We start from the raw sequence: 12,764 nt of genomic DNA on the forward strand, positions 1-12,764 counted from the left end.
TGACTTGGGGTCGTGGAGATCTGACCAAGACATTATAAACTGAACTCAGGTTAATTTCAGTTTTGTTGGAATTTAAAAAAAAAAATCGATTGAGTCGATCTCACCAAAAAAAGGACTCATACCACTTATTTATTCTAGAAAACTTCCTGCCCTGTGCAAAGGACATAGAGCTAACAGGGGGAACACAGGGGCTTTGGTGAATAAAGACTTCTTTTTTTAACATCTTTACTGGAGTATAATTGCTTTATAATGTTGTGTTAGTTTCTGCTGTATAACAACATGAATCAACTGTATGTATACGTGTATCCCCATATCCCCTCCCTCTTTAGCCTCCCTCCCACCCTCCCTATCCCACCCCTCTAGGTGGTCACAAAGCACCAAGCTGATCTCCCTGTGCTGTGCGGCTGTTTCCCACTAGCTATCTATTTTACACTTGGGAGTGTATATATGTCCATGCCACTCTCTCACTTCGTCCCAGTTTACCCTTCCCCCTCCCCATGTCCTCAAGTCCATTCTCTACGTCTGTGTCTTTATTCCTGTCCTGCCCCTAGGTTCATCAGAAGACTTTTTAAGCCACAGCTGGTTAACATGATCAAAATGAGTGGCAAAGCCGTCCCAAATTTAATGGGAGGTGGAGAGCTTTGAAATCCTTGGAACTACAGGAGGAGCCCATCACGATTCAAACGCCGGGCTCAGCGGGCTGGGGAAGGGAGAGGGGCTGTCGGCGCCTCCTTTGCATCCCAGACCCTGCAGGGAGGACGTTCCCCGTGGTGTCTCTCAGTTCAGACAGTAGGTTTCTCCTTCCTAACTCTCCGAGCAATACTTAACGCTGGTAGTTTTCTCCTGCCACCTGATGAGCGTTACCGAACATATTCCAACCAACTGGTTCAGTCCAGAGACTACGAGCATGTTCTAGTTTACTTTCTGTTCAGTAATTTTGGAAAACATGACCGATTTGATTCTGGTTAGAAAGCGCTTGGATCAGCGACTTTAAAACACCCCACGACCGCAAACGACTTTGGACGTTAACCAGAAATGCATACTATTCAGGATCTCATCCGTCCTAAACCCTGGGGTCAGAGCACCGGTGGTTTCCATTAACTTCAGGTGATGATGATGAAAGATCCACGGGGGAGAATTCCACGATCCGTGGAAAACTAAAAGCAAGCCGCGGACGCCCAGGGCGCGCGGGCCGGGAGTACCTCCCGCAGGTCCGGATCACCTGACTCGCGGAATTTGGGGCCGCGCGGGGTGGAAGGGGAGGGGAACGGTTAGCACCTCCCTTCCCGCTCCCGCGGGATCCGGGTCGGCGGGGGCCGGCGCCGGGCGGCCACGTGGTGGTGCTGCCCCCGCCCCGCCCCGCCGGCCCAGCCCGGGAGCCGCGGCGCCCACTGACCCCCGCAGCGGGGGAGGAGGAGGGACCGAGGCGCAGGAAGCGGAGCAGGAAGCGAGCCCGGCGGCCGCGTTTTCCTGGGGAAGCGGCGGGCGGGGTGGTGCAGCCAGCGGGGCCCGGGAGCCGCCGCCGCCGCCTAGATGGGGTGAGTGCGCGGCGCCCAGAGTCGGGAGGCTCCCCGGAGCGGGCTCCCGGCCTCCGGTCCCCGCCTTTGTGTCTGGGGTTCGGACGAGGGAGGCGGCCAGGAGGCGCGGACGGCGCGCCGGCGGAGTGGCTTGGCGGGGTGGCAGCGAGGGTCCCGCCACCCGTCCCTTGTCCCCGCCGGCCGCCCACTGTCTGCAGAGGGCAGACTGAGAAACACAGGAAGAGGAGGATGGTGGGCGTCAGAGCAGAAAGGGAGGACGAGCCAAGTTAGGAGCGGGGTTTTCTCCTCCCGACCCCCGCGACTCGCAGGCCGGCTGGGGCAGGGGTGGGTGCGGCGGGAGCGCGGGTGGGAATGAATGACCAGTCCCCGGCGGGGCGTTCTGGGTGCCCCGCGTCGGCTCCCTGTCCCACCTGCCTGGCCCGCCTGCGTCTGGCTCCCCCCGATCCCCGCTTCAGGGCTCGACCCGCCTCCGCGCTGAACTTGGAGGAGCTGGGGAGGAAGGCGCGAGCGGGAGACTCGGAGGGCTCGGCGACCGAGCGTCCGCTATTGTTCTTTTTCTGACTCCGGGAGCCCTCCGCTGGCCCAGGGGTGCTGGCGGGGCCACTCCGGGCCTGCGACTGACCCCGCTCCCCGTCCTGCCTTGTCCTTTTCCCCACCGCAGCTCCGAGGACGGCCGGGAGAAGAGATGCTGGAGTTCGGGCAGCTGGGACTTTGGGGGGGAGGGAGGATGTGGAGCCGCGCGCGAGAGGGGCGCCCGCCCGCCATCTACCCCAACCTCTGCCCAGGAGGGTGGGTACCCTCCCTAACCCACCCTCCCTTCGCTGCTGGCTCGGCAGGTTTTTGTGCCCGCGGTTTAGTTTCTGCAATTTGCAGAGTACATCTGCTCACCCCGGGCTCACGCTCTCCCTTGCGTTTGGACCTCGTCCCCCGCTTTTGTGGAGGGGGGTGGGCCTCAGAGCCGGGAGGGACAGCAGACGCGGCAGACGCAGCCCAGGGGAAAGTGGAGGCGCTGCAAGTGATCTCCCAGCGCCTGGGCTCTATAGCCAGGCTTGGGCTTCTCCAAGGAGCCCAGCTCAGCGCCACTTTGTTTCCAGTGTTTGGGGCACATCTGCGGGCTCAAGGCCGCTCACCTGAACCAGCGGCTTCCCTTGGCCACAGGCTCACAGGTGACTTAGATGCGTTTCTCTTTTCCTTCCGCGGGAGGAGACTACCGAGCGCCCTGCCAGTTCTCTGGAGAATGTCATCTCAAGACCGTCAGGGCCTGGCAGAGGGAGGAATTGGTTTTACTGATGGGTGAGACTTAAAAGAAGCTCATCTTAGCGAGGAGAGTCTCACCTCCTTGAGGTCTGAACAAAGTTGGAAAAGAGAGAGTGTATCACAAGGAGGCTGGATTTTGATTGCTCTGTCCCTAGCCTGCAGCGTCGTTGTTTACAGGTGTGGCTGGGAATTTTATTACTGATGGATGTAATCAGATCATCCTTTCTTAATGATGCTTACTTAACCAGTGTCATATTTTTTCCCTTCCGCTTGTAAGATAATAGATTTTATGTGAGGAAATTTATCCAGTTCTTGTAATTTTTAACCAGTGCTCGCAGAACTTGGATTGGGAGAGGTGCTCCCATTCTGGGCTGTCTCCATTCATTGAAATGCTTCAGTAATGAATGTATTGTATCATGTACACTCCTTAGATGTGTTTTTATGGCTTTTTGGGGGGAGGGAGGGAGGGTTATAACCCTGATGAAAAATCTTATTACCATTATCTGTGAAATTGAAATAACGTTATGGATGCTGGGCCCTGGAGATTCAATGGGGACGTGATGTAGTGCCCCTGCCTGCTAGTAGTGTATCTGACAATGAAGCTCTGTCTCCAGACTGCCACTTCCATAGCATCTTTGAGGCAGGCACACCTAGTATCACTTACCTTTTAAAGGTGAAGAACCTGAGCGTTGCAAGTTAGGGGAACTCGGCGTTGGAGTCACTGGAATGTGATGAAGGAGCTTTGTCTGTCTCTCTGTTCCTTCCTTCTAGCCTTCCTTTTTTTCAAAATAAAAGTATGAAAAATTTCAAACGTACCTAAAGGGAACATAACATAGTAAGGCTTCCATTTTTCCACTACTTATGTTTGAGTTGCTAATCTTTCCATACTTGCTTCATATCCACCCCCCCACCCCCCGCACAACCCGGCCCTTAAAAATAAACTGTAACTGAAATATTTTATCCATCCTTCCTCCTCTGCCTCCATCCTCAGGTAACCACTAATGTGAAGTCAGTCTACAGAGTGCCCAAAGGTGTTTGGTACTTCGGTATTACATATCCGCAAACTGTATCCGAGAGCTTGTGTGTTTAACATTTTACTTAAATGGCATGATTCTATATACACACGGCTTGCATTTTTAAATTTGTCATTATGTGTTTGAGGTACATGTAGATCTTATTTACTTTAGCTGCTACAGAGAATTCTAGTGTATGAATAAATTATAGCATACTCTTTTCCTCACCAAGAAAAATTTTGAGTTTCCAGTTTTTCACTGTTACACTTTTTCTGCAGAGGACAGTTGATCTTTCCCACTTTTTTACTGTAACAGTGCTGCAGTCAACATCTGAGACATGTTTCCTTGAGTAGTTTCTTTGTTACACACCTATACATTTGATTGCTGGGTAGTGAGATCTAGGTAATGATGCATTTATTATTCCTTCCTCAGCAATATGTAGGGTGTATGTAGGGTCTCTCTTGGTTATTTGCTGAATGAAAAGTGAAATTGATCAATTTTTAGCTCTAAGAGTGTTAGTTGGCTGGATTCTTTAGTTTTTTCAATTAAAAAAAAATAAGAGTGCCTCTTAATTATAAAGTTGGAGCATGAGACAGAAGTGTGGGGCTGAGTTTGGGATACTTGTGCTGAAGCCTTTTCTTGGCCAGTCACTGGTGGTGTAACCCTGGATTACTCACTCTACCTTCTCTTCCTCATTTCTTCAGACTTGGAAAGATTAAGGGGCTTGAGTATGCATTTACAAAGGCACATTCCTGCTCTAAGTGTGTATGAAAATATGGCTGTGTTCATGACATTTTGCCCCAAATTGTAACCTCATAATCTGGAAGCAGTTCAAGACATTTAAACCCATTGGTTTCCTCATTATTCCTTCAAATTGCCAGGCACACTCCTGTCTCAGAGCCATTGCATTTACTGTTCCCACTCTCTGGACTGCTGTTACCCTAGATGTCTCCAGGGCTGTGCCCCTCAACCCTAAGGCTGGGTCATGAGTTCCTCACCCCAGGGACAACATTTCAGCTCTTCACTTAGACATCACCTTCTCAGCCCATCTTCCCTGGCCGCCCCCTTCCAGCATGTCCTGCTGCTCTTTTCTTCTTTATTTATTTATTCAGCCATTTATTTATTTTTTTGACCAGGGGTCGAACCCGGGCCCCCAACAGTGAAAGCACCAGTTCCTAACCACTGGACACAGAGAATTCCCTTTTCTCCTTTATTTTCTTCCATGGCACTTAATTGCCTTCAAACTTGCCAGAAGTTTGTATTAGATTGGTTCACATTAGTAGTATGTCTGTCCTTACTAGAATATGTGCTCCAGGAAGACAGGGGTTTTGTCTCTTTTTGTTTACTGTTGAATCCCTAGTGTCTAGAACATTGTTGACATACCGTAAGTACTCACATGTTTGTTGAACGAAAGAATTTCATGCTTTTTTGTTGTGACTTTTCTACTTAGAATTTCTCCTAGCACATATTGGATATCCTAAATGGTGCTGGCTCTTCTCCCAGCTGTAATTAAGTGCCCCAGATGTCATATTTACAGTTTCCGTCAGGATAAAAACACAGGTTCTTATACACAAAGCACTTTATTTAAATCTGTGTGATCTATCCCACAAAGCACTTGTGTCTTCATATTTTTCTGCAGCATTTACCTAAACCTGAATTCAGAAGAAAACATAAGTAACACGATGCTCAGAAGCACACCCATCTTTCCGTTTCTTGGTACCTTAGCTTTCCCACATTTTAAATGTGGAAGATGTATAACCAAGTGATGTTCATTCTCCATTCCATACAGGATCCAAACAGACTAGGAATGGTCTTGAGTAACACCCACCACACTGAATTTCTAAGAATAGAAAGTGCATTTCTCAGAATTGTTGCAGAGGGTTTACTCATCATTGCTCTGATTTTGTGCATTCATCCTGAGGTGTTGTTTTCTTTTTTCTGTGGTTGGGGGGAATGGTGACCTTAATCTGAAGATCCAGGAGAAACCAGTATATATAGTAGTGTACCCAGAAATACTTAAAAAACTGTCACATCATAAAATCCTTAACTCATGGTACTGAAAACATTCACTGTTAGTGCCGTGCATTATTTTGCTAAAAGCCAACTGGATTTCCTCTATGTAGGAGAAATGATGAATATAGGAGTTGACAAAACAAAGCTGAATATATCAAAGGCCTCTTGGGTATGTTTTAAATAGGTGATAGGGAAAAGGATTCTAGATTTTTTTCCCCATTATTTATTTATATAGGTATATGATACTGATGGTATCCTTTTAAAAAAATCATTAAGATGCTGCATGATTTAGAGATTATTTCTTTTTGTTTTAGTGCTACCCACGAGCTGAAAAGTGTTGGTTTAATGAAAGAGAAATGTTGTTAATCAAACCTCAGTTTCCCAACTCTAGCCATCTACAATGGACAGACTGCTCTAGCCTTTGATATCAGACTCACTGGTTATTAGTCAATTTAGTCAATATTTTAATAAGTAACTGTAACCGTACAGACTTAGCCGTTTGTTTTAAAACAAAACATTTTTCTCTTTGAAGTGTGCCTCATTCTTCAATCTTATATTGTGTCCAATAGAGTATCTGTCACATAGTAGGTGGTTAACATTGAACTACACCGCACACACACACACACACACACACACACCACACCCACACACACCCAGGGCCATAAAGTCCTTCAGGGTGGTCATCAGATATTGAGCTTTCAGAGTCTAGAAGAGAATTTAAACAGTAATCAAAAGGCCGAGGAGTAGAGGTAGTTAGCAAAATGCTAAGGTTGAAGTTCAGAAGATGTAGTTCTCCTTTCTCGGGCAAGTCACATCACCTCTCTAAGCCTTGGTTCTCTTACCTATAGTTAAGAAACCCCTTTCTGCCCTATCCACCCTTTGGAGCAGATACTGTGTCTTAACTGCTTCACCAGCTGGTTTTGTGTGATGGGTCTCACCTCATTTAACCTTACCTGGGACCTAGTCCAGTTCTTTCTGTAGTAAATGGCATTCACTGGAAATAGTGTCTTGCCTTATAAATTCCACAACTATTGGTCACCCCTGGGTGAGGGGCAACCTTTGGGAGTTCATGGCTTATCCATCCCTGCTTCTAAATGAACGGAATCCAGTTGTGAGAAAAGTTGATTGCAGTCCAAGAAGTGTATTCTACAGTGGAAGAAAATATATACTTTTTTCCTTTATTTTTTTCTTAAATTGACATTTAGTGAACACCAAAGTTTATCATCAAGTAACCAAACATAAGCAATTCATCCTCTACTATATCAATTTCCCTCAAAATCAATTACTACTTTTAAACCTCAATTCAACTTTTCTTATCCCTGTTAAGTATTGCAGTTGGTAAGAGCAGTATCAGTCTTTTGTTTTTTGTTTTTTTCTTTGCTTACTAGATGAATTCAGTTTGCTGAATCCAGAATGTTTTCTTTTTAAAGAGCTACATGATTCTAGAATTAACAGCCCAGCAGCATCTCTCTCTTTTCACTTTCACTGCGTCTGTCCAGTTCCCTTTGCTGGCTGAAGTGACAGAAACCCAGCCAGGAAAAAAAAAGCTCTGGCAAAGCTCACTGGTGGGGAGTAAAAGGCTGAGCAGCTTCCTTTGCTCCAGGGCAGCACAGAGTCAAGTGTTTTCCTCCAAGAGGAGTTCATTTTGCAAACCGAGGCAGGCCATCTAGCAGTGATTCTTAAATATTTTTGAGTCAAAGATGGACACTTTTGCAAATTGGATGCAGGTGTTGGACCACTTTTCCTAGGGGGAAATTCACTTATATGAAATGATGCCGTACATTTGTAATCTTTGTCAGTTTCAAGTGGTACATGGAAGTCCCTGTGTGAAGCCCAATTATGAACCTCTTTGGAATCCCCGGGTTAACCCAAGATCTATTGAATGTACCTAGAAAATCTTGTTGCCTTTGTCCTGTTTACCTTTAACAGCCACCTTATAAGGATCAGGAGTACAATGACAGGGGGTCTGTTTTCTATCATGTGCCACTGTTCCCCAGACCTGATAACCTATCATACACGAGTGAAAAGTAATAATTGTGGGCTTTATACCCTCAGTAGGAAAACCAGTCTCTAGTTGCTCTACTAACCAGTCTACATACCACTGACCATTTTTAGGAACTATTTCTATTGGATGCAGTAAGATGCTATTTAGAAGTAATAAAAAGCAAACCTGTCGTATGACTATTTCGCAGAGATGTGATGGAGTCTAAGGCTGGGTCATGAGTTCCTCACCCCAGGGACAACATTTCTTGGTCTAGCATTGGACCTGTACCGTTTTCTGCTTTCCAGGTGGCAGCAGTTTCCTCCCTTTGCTGTTGCGGGAGGGAACTGAGATGTCCCTGGGTCCAGCCCACGACACTTCTAAGCTCACAGGGGTCGATCTCTGACTGCTCAGCCAGGTGGGGGGAATATCCTGACTGGCTCTCTGTTCTGTGCTTCTCATCTCGGCCTCCTAGCCTATGGGGCTGCCTCCAAAGGGACTCGAGGAAGACAGGGCCACGTTTCCTAGTTGGGGAGCTGGCCCTCAGCTGGAAGCCTGCTCTTCCAGAGGAATTCGCCCTTCTGTGGGAGGCAGCAGGTGCTGGGAGAAGGTCCTGCCATCGTCGGCCACGCTCAGGAGCTTGTTCTGTCCCTTCATCTTAGGCGACATTCTCCATCTCTTCAGCCAATAATCAGGCCAAGAGGGATGCGGGCCTACCTGTTACAGGGTGAATGATGCAGGCTCTTTCAACGAGTTGGTTTAATTGAACTGAGCGCTGTCTTGGCTCCAGTCACTTTGCTCCTAGGCTGGCAGCTTCCGGAGGTGCGGACCGTCTCACGCGGTGTCCGATCCCCCTTGAGCGGCACGTGTTGGTGGAGTCATTGGGCGGTAGACAGAAGATCCAGGGATGAGCAGCCTGCCTTCATGGAGCTTCGAGTTTTAAAGAGGTTAACACATTCTCACTCCACTGGGGCACAGGGCTCCAGTGGTTGGAATGGGATGGCGGTGGGAACCCATTTTACAGTGGAGACTGAGGTCTAGGGAAGAGAAATGACCCCTTGGAAAGTGGCACAGTCAGTAAGAGGCAAAGCTAGATGTGAACCTTAGCTCTGGCTGCTCTTGGCACAGGGCTTCTAGATGCTGTCCATTTCTGTTTCTCTCGGATGTAGACAGTGACCTTGGGAGCCCCACATGGAGCTAATGATAATTGTTGTCAGTGAAGAAGACTGGTATAGACTTGGACAAGCTGTGTTTGAGACTAGTGGGGAGTCCTGGGTGGGGCAGATGGCATTGAAAATGCCATCTGATGGTTGGAAAAGGAACTGGAACCCAGTCCCCTAGCGTCCTGCTGGGCGAGACACACATAAACAAATCTATTTGTCAAGCTTTGTCAGTGAGTTAACAAGTTCTGTGCTGAGCCTCCGAGTTTGATGAGAATGCTCACATAACTTGACCATAGCCTCCTATGAGAGTTGACCTGCTGGTGACTGATCGCTTTTCAAAAGTGAACGGGAGTGCTAACTTTTCGGTGCATTTAAAAAAAAAATTTAATTAATTAATTAATTAATATTTGGCTGTGTTGGGTCTTCGTTGCTGCGCGCTGGCTTTCTCTAGTTGCGGCGAGCAGGGGCTACTCTTCGTTGCGGTGCGCGGGCTTCTCATTGTCGTGGCTTCTCGTTGCAGAGCACGGGCTCTAGGTGTGCAGGCTTCAGTAGTTGTGGCACGTGGGCTCAGTGGTTGTGGCTTGCAGGCTCAGTAGTTGTGGCACACGGGCTTAGTTGCTCCGCGGCATGTGGGATCTTCCCGGGCCAGGGCTTGAACCTGTGTCCCTTACATTGGCAGACAGATTCTTAACCACTGCGCCACCAGGGAGGCCCCCTCGGTGCATGTTTTGACCCACAGTCATTTCACTGGTGGGAGAAGCAGCCTGTTCGCAGTAGCCCCCTCCCAGCTACCCCAGAGGACGTGGAAACTGGTGAGCCACAAGGCTCATGGACTGATGGGTTGCTTTTTCTTTCTTCCTTGCCAAAGGCAGCCAGAAGGAAAACACAGTTGACCCCTGAACGGTGGTGAGGGGGGGGTTAGGAGGATTTCCCCTCCCACCAAGTTGAAAATCCATGTATCACTTCTGACTCCCCCAGAACTTGACTTCTAATAGCCTGCTGTTGACCAGAAGCCTTACTGATAAGGTAAACAGTCGATTAGCACATACTTTGTATGTTATGTATATTATGTATTGTAGTCTTACAATAAAGTTAGCTAGAAAAAAGAAATGTTAAGGAAATAGTGTAAGGAAAATACACTTACAATACTGTACTGTATGTATTGATACTGTAAGTTTACGTTGTCTGTTTATATGATGAATTGTCTGTCAGTATCTACACCGGTATTGTCTTATGATACAAAACGCTGTAGATGTTATGCGTATTACTAACACTAGACATCAAAAATGAAAAGATGTGGAAAAATTCATATTTATAGGAAGAAGCGGCAATGTGATTGCTTTATGGTAGCCTAGTGTAGTCGATACAATTGCTTCATGGTAGTGTAGCCTATACACTAATGAATGAATCTTGATAAAATTTTATGACATATGGTATTACAGTCACATTAATAATACAGTATTGGAAACATCTTTCCATTTTTTAAAAAAACACTTACCTGTGATGATAGGCTGATATGCAGATTCTCCAGTTATGAGAGACAGAGGCATACTCTACAGTAATATAATTCTTTGACAGCAAAGTTACAAAACAGTAAGAAAACTAACACATTTATTTTATATTAAATATCACTCACGTTATGCCTATGTAAGGATGGACTAGTATCTACACATTTTATGCATTCATGACATACCATTTAAAATTTTTTTTGTATTTCTAGGCTGCACGGTTCATTGGTGGGTTTTTTCAAATTGTTGCAAATCTCCCCAAATTTTTCCAATCTATTTATTGAAAAAATGTCACATATAAGTGGACTTGCACAGTTCAGACCTGTGTTGTTCAAGGGCCACAAACATATGTAGGGCCCTGAGGTCCCGCATTGAACCATGTCAGGAAGGCCTCGCCCAGGGCTGGGTGGAGAGTAGTCTACCATTCTCTCTCAAGCTGAATCTTATTTCAGGCCCAATCCACATTCATCATGGATGCAAGCTGCTTCGAATACTCTCAGAACCTTCTTGAATCTTTGTTTAAAAAAAAAAATCCTTAATTTTCTTTGGGGCTGTATCATTTTTCTCTTTTGAGAAAAAAGTTTCACATTTCTTTCCTATGAGCTTTTTTTAAATTGGGAAAAACTTGAAAATATAGGCATGGAAACCAACCCATATCTGTATACCATCTGGGATTTCCTAGGAGGTTTTTTTTTTTTTTTAAAGAAAAAACTTGTTTCTGCCACTAACCTTCTGTATACATCCAGTCAGCAATCTTGATCATCTCCTCAGTAATTAGATCCTTTCTATGCTATACAACTCTACACCATGTTGGTGTGCTGTTTGTTGACTTTTTCTATTGCTTTTGCTCTGGAGTCTCTCAAAGCTAGAACAAGATTTCTTCAGAATGACTCCTGTCCCAGCCTGTCTCCTGGCCAATCTGTTGACGGCTGTTACTGTTTGTGCCTTGTTTGGCAACAAGCTTGCTTTCTTCTTCTCCTTTAAAACAACCCCTGATTATTTTAAGTGCATACTGCTAGGAACAAAGCGCTTTTGATTCTCATTACATTGCAAGCGGGTGTTTATATCCACGGTGGCAAAAGAAACAGAAAGAGTAGCTCACCCTATCCTGGTGATATCTGAGGTGGCAGCCTGCGGGCTGTGGGTGCTTCTATGTGTGGCTTCCAGAACAAATGTCACCTGCCCCCTCGCCCCATTGCTGTCTCGCTGGTGATTGTTTTAAGATACACTTTTATTATGATATTGGTGCTTTTAATTGTCGTAAAGCATTGTAGTATTTCATTGTTTTATAGCTTGGAGAGAGGTGTTGTACAGGACATTAGAATAATTTCTTAAGGAACAGAAATGTCCTAACGATGGGGAAGCATCTAAATATCTCGAAGTTCTGCTCCTCCATATTGTTGCTAAACTATGGAAACCTCCGCCGTAATCTGTAGTTTGCCAGCTCAGCTGAGTATAAAAATAGCCACTTGACTTGTCTGTAATTATCTTTACATTTTCTGTTATTGACCCGGTATCTGTAGCAAAGCTATATGGAAAAGGATTTTTCTGACTGGTGAGTTCATTAGATTTATTCATTATGCGTATGCTGCATATGTTAAAATGACAAAGAAATAAAAATGCCACCTTTCCCTGGAATGTTGTGAGGACAAACAGCCAGAAGGAATGCCTTTTTTCATATTGGTCCATTCAGACTTCCTAGGGGGAACTCTGTATGTGCCAGCGGCTGATCTGAGGACTGTTCCACCTTTAAAGACAACTAAATTTTTTTGAAGTTGTAAAACGGTTGGTTTGTTGGCCAGACTTTTTTTTTTTAATTACTAGTGTTGTCTAATATGCAGCCCAGTGTTGTATTTTGGGCTTGGGAGCTGAATCTGAATCCAGCCTTCTCCATTTTTAAATTGTGCCACTTTGGCTAAGTAAACTTTCTTGGCTGCAATTTCCTAATCTTGAAACTGAGAATAAAAGCAATAGCATCTAATTTCAAAGTGGTGTGAGCATTAAATGAGATAATACTCACTTATAATCAAATAGTAAAAAAATAAAATAAAATTTTGTAAAATAAAATTTTGCAAAGTAATCATTTAAATAAATGATAGCAGTTGTGGCTGTTATTACTGTTGCTATTGTTACCATGTTACTTATCATCCTACCTCTGAAGAACTGCTGATAGATTGGCCAATATGATTATACCTGCCATTATAATCTATAGCTATAAAGGCGGGTTGCCCCCATATGTCACTGAAACACATCTGCCGGGCATCTTCTGTGTAGTTCAGAACTATGTTTCC

General features: G+C 45.7%; 1 protein-coding gene across 1 annotated transcript in view; it reads left to right on the plus strand.

The window, feature by feature from the left end:
- The first annotated feature begins 1,283 nt into the window (after positions 1 to 1,283).
- Positions 1,284 to 12,764, plus strand: part of RAI14 (retinoic acid induced 14) — a 148,707-nt gene continuing 137,226 nt past the window's right edge. The window contains exon 1 of the mRNA XM_057540008.1: positions 1,284 to 1,538. The gene's annotated coding sequence lies outside the window, so the exon portion shown is untranslated. The remainder of the gene's footprint in view (positions 1,539 to 12,764) is intronic.

This window comes from Balaenoptera acutorostrata, chromosome 2 (assembly GCF_949987535.1).
Source record: "Balaenoptera acutorostrata chromosome 2, mBalAcu1.1, whole genome shotgun sequence".
Lineage (NCBI taxonomy): Eukaryota > Metazoa > Chordata > Mammalia > Artiodactyla > Balaenopteridae > Balaenoptera > Balaenoptera acutorostrata.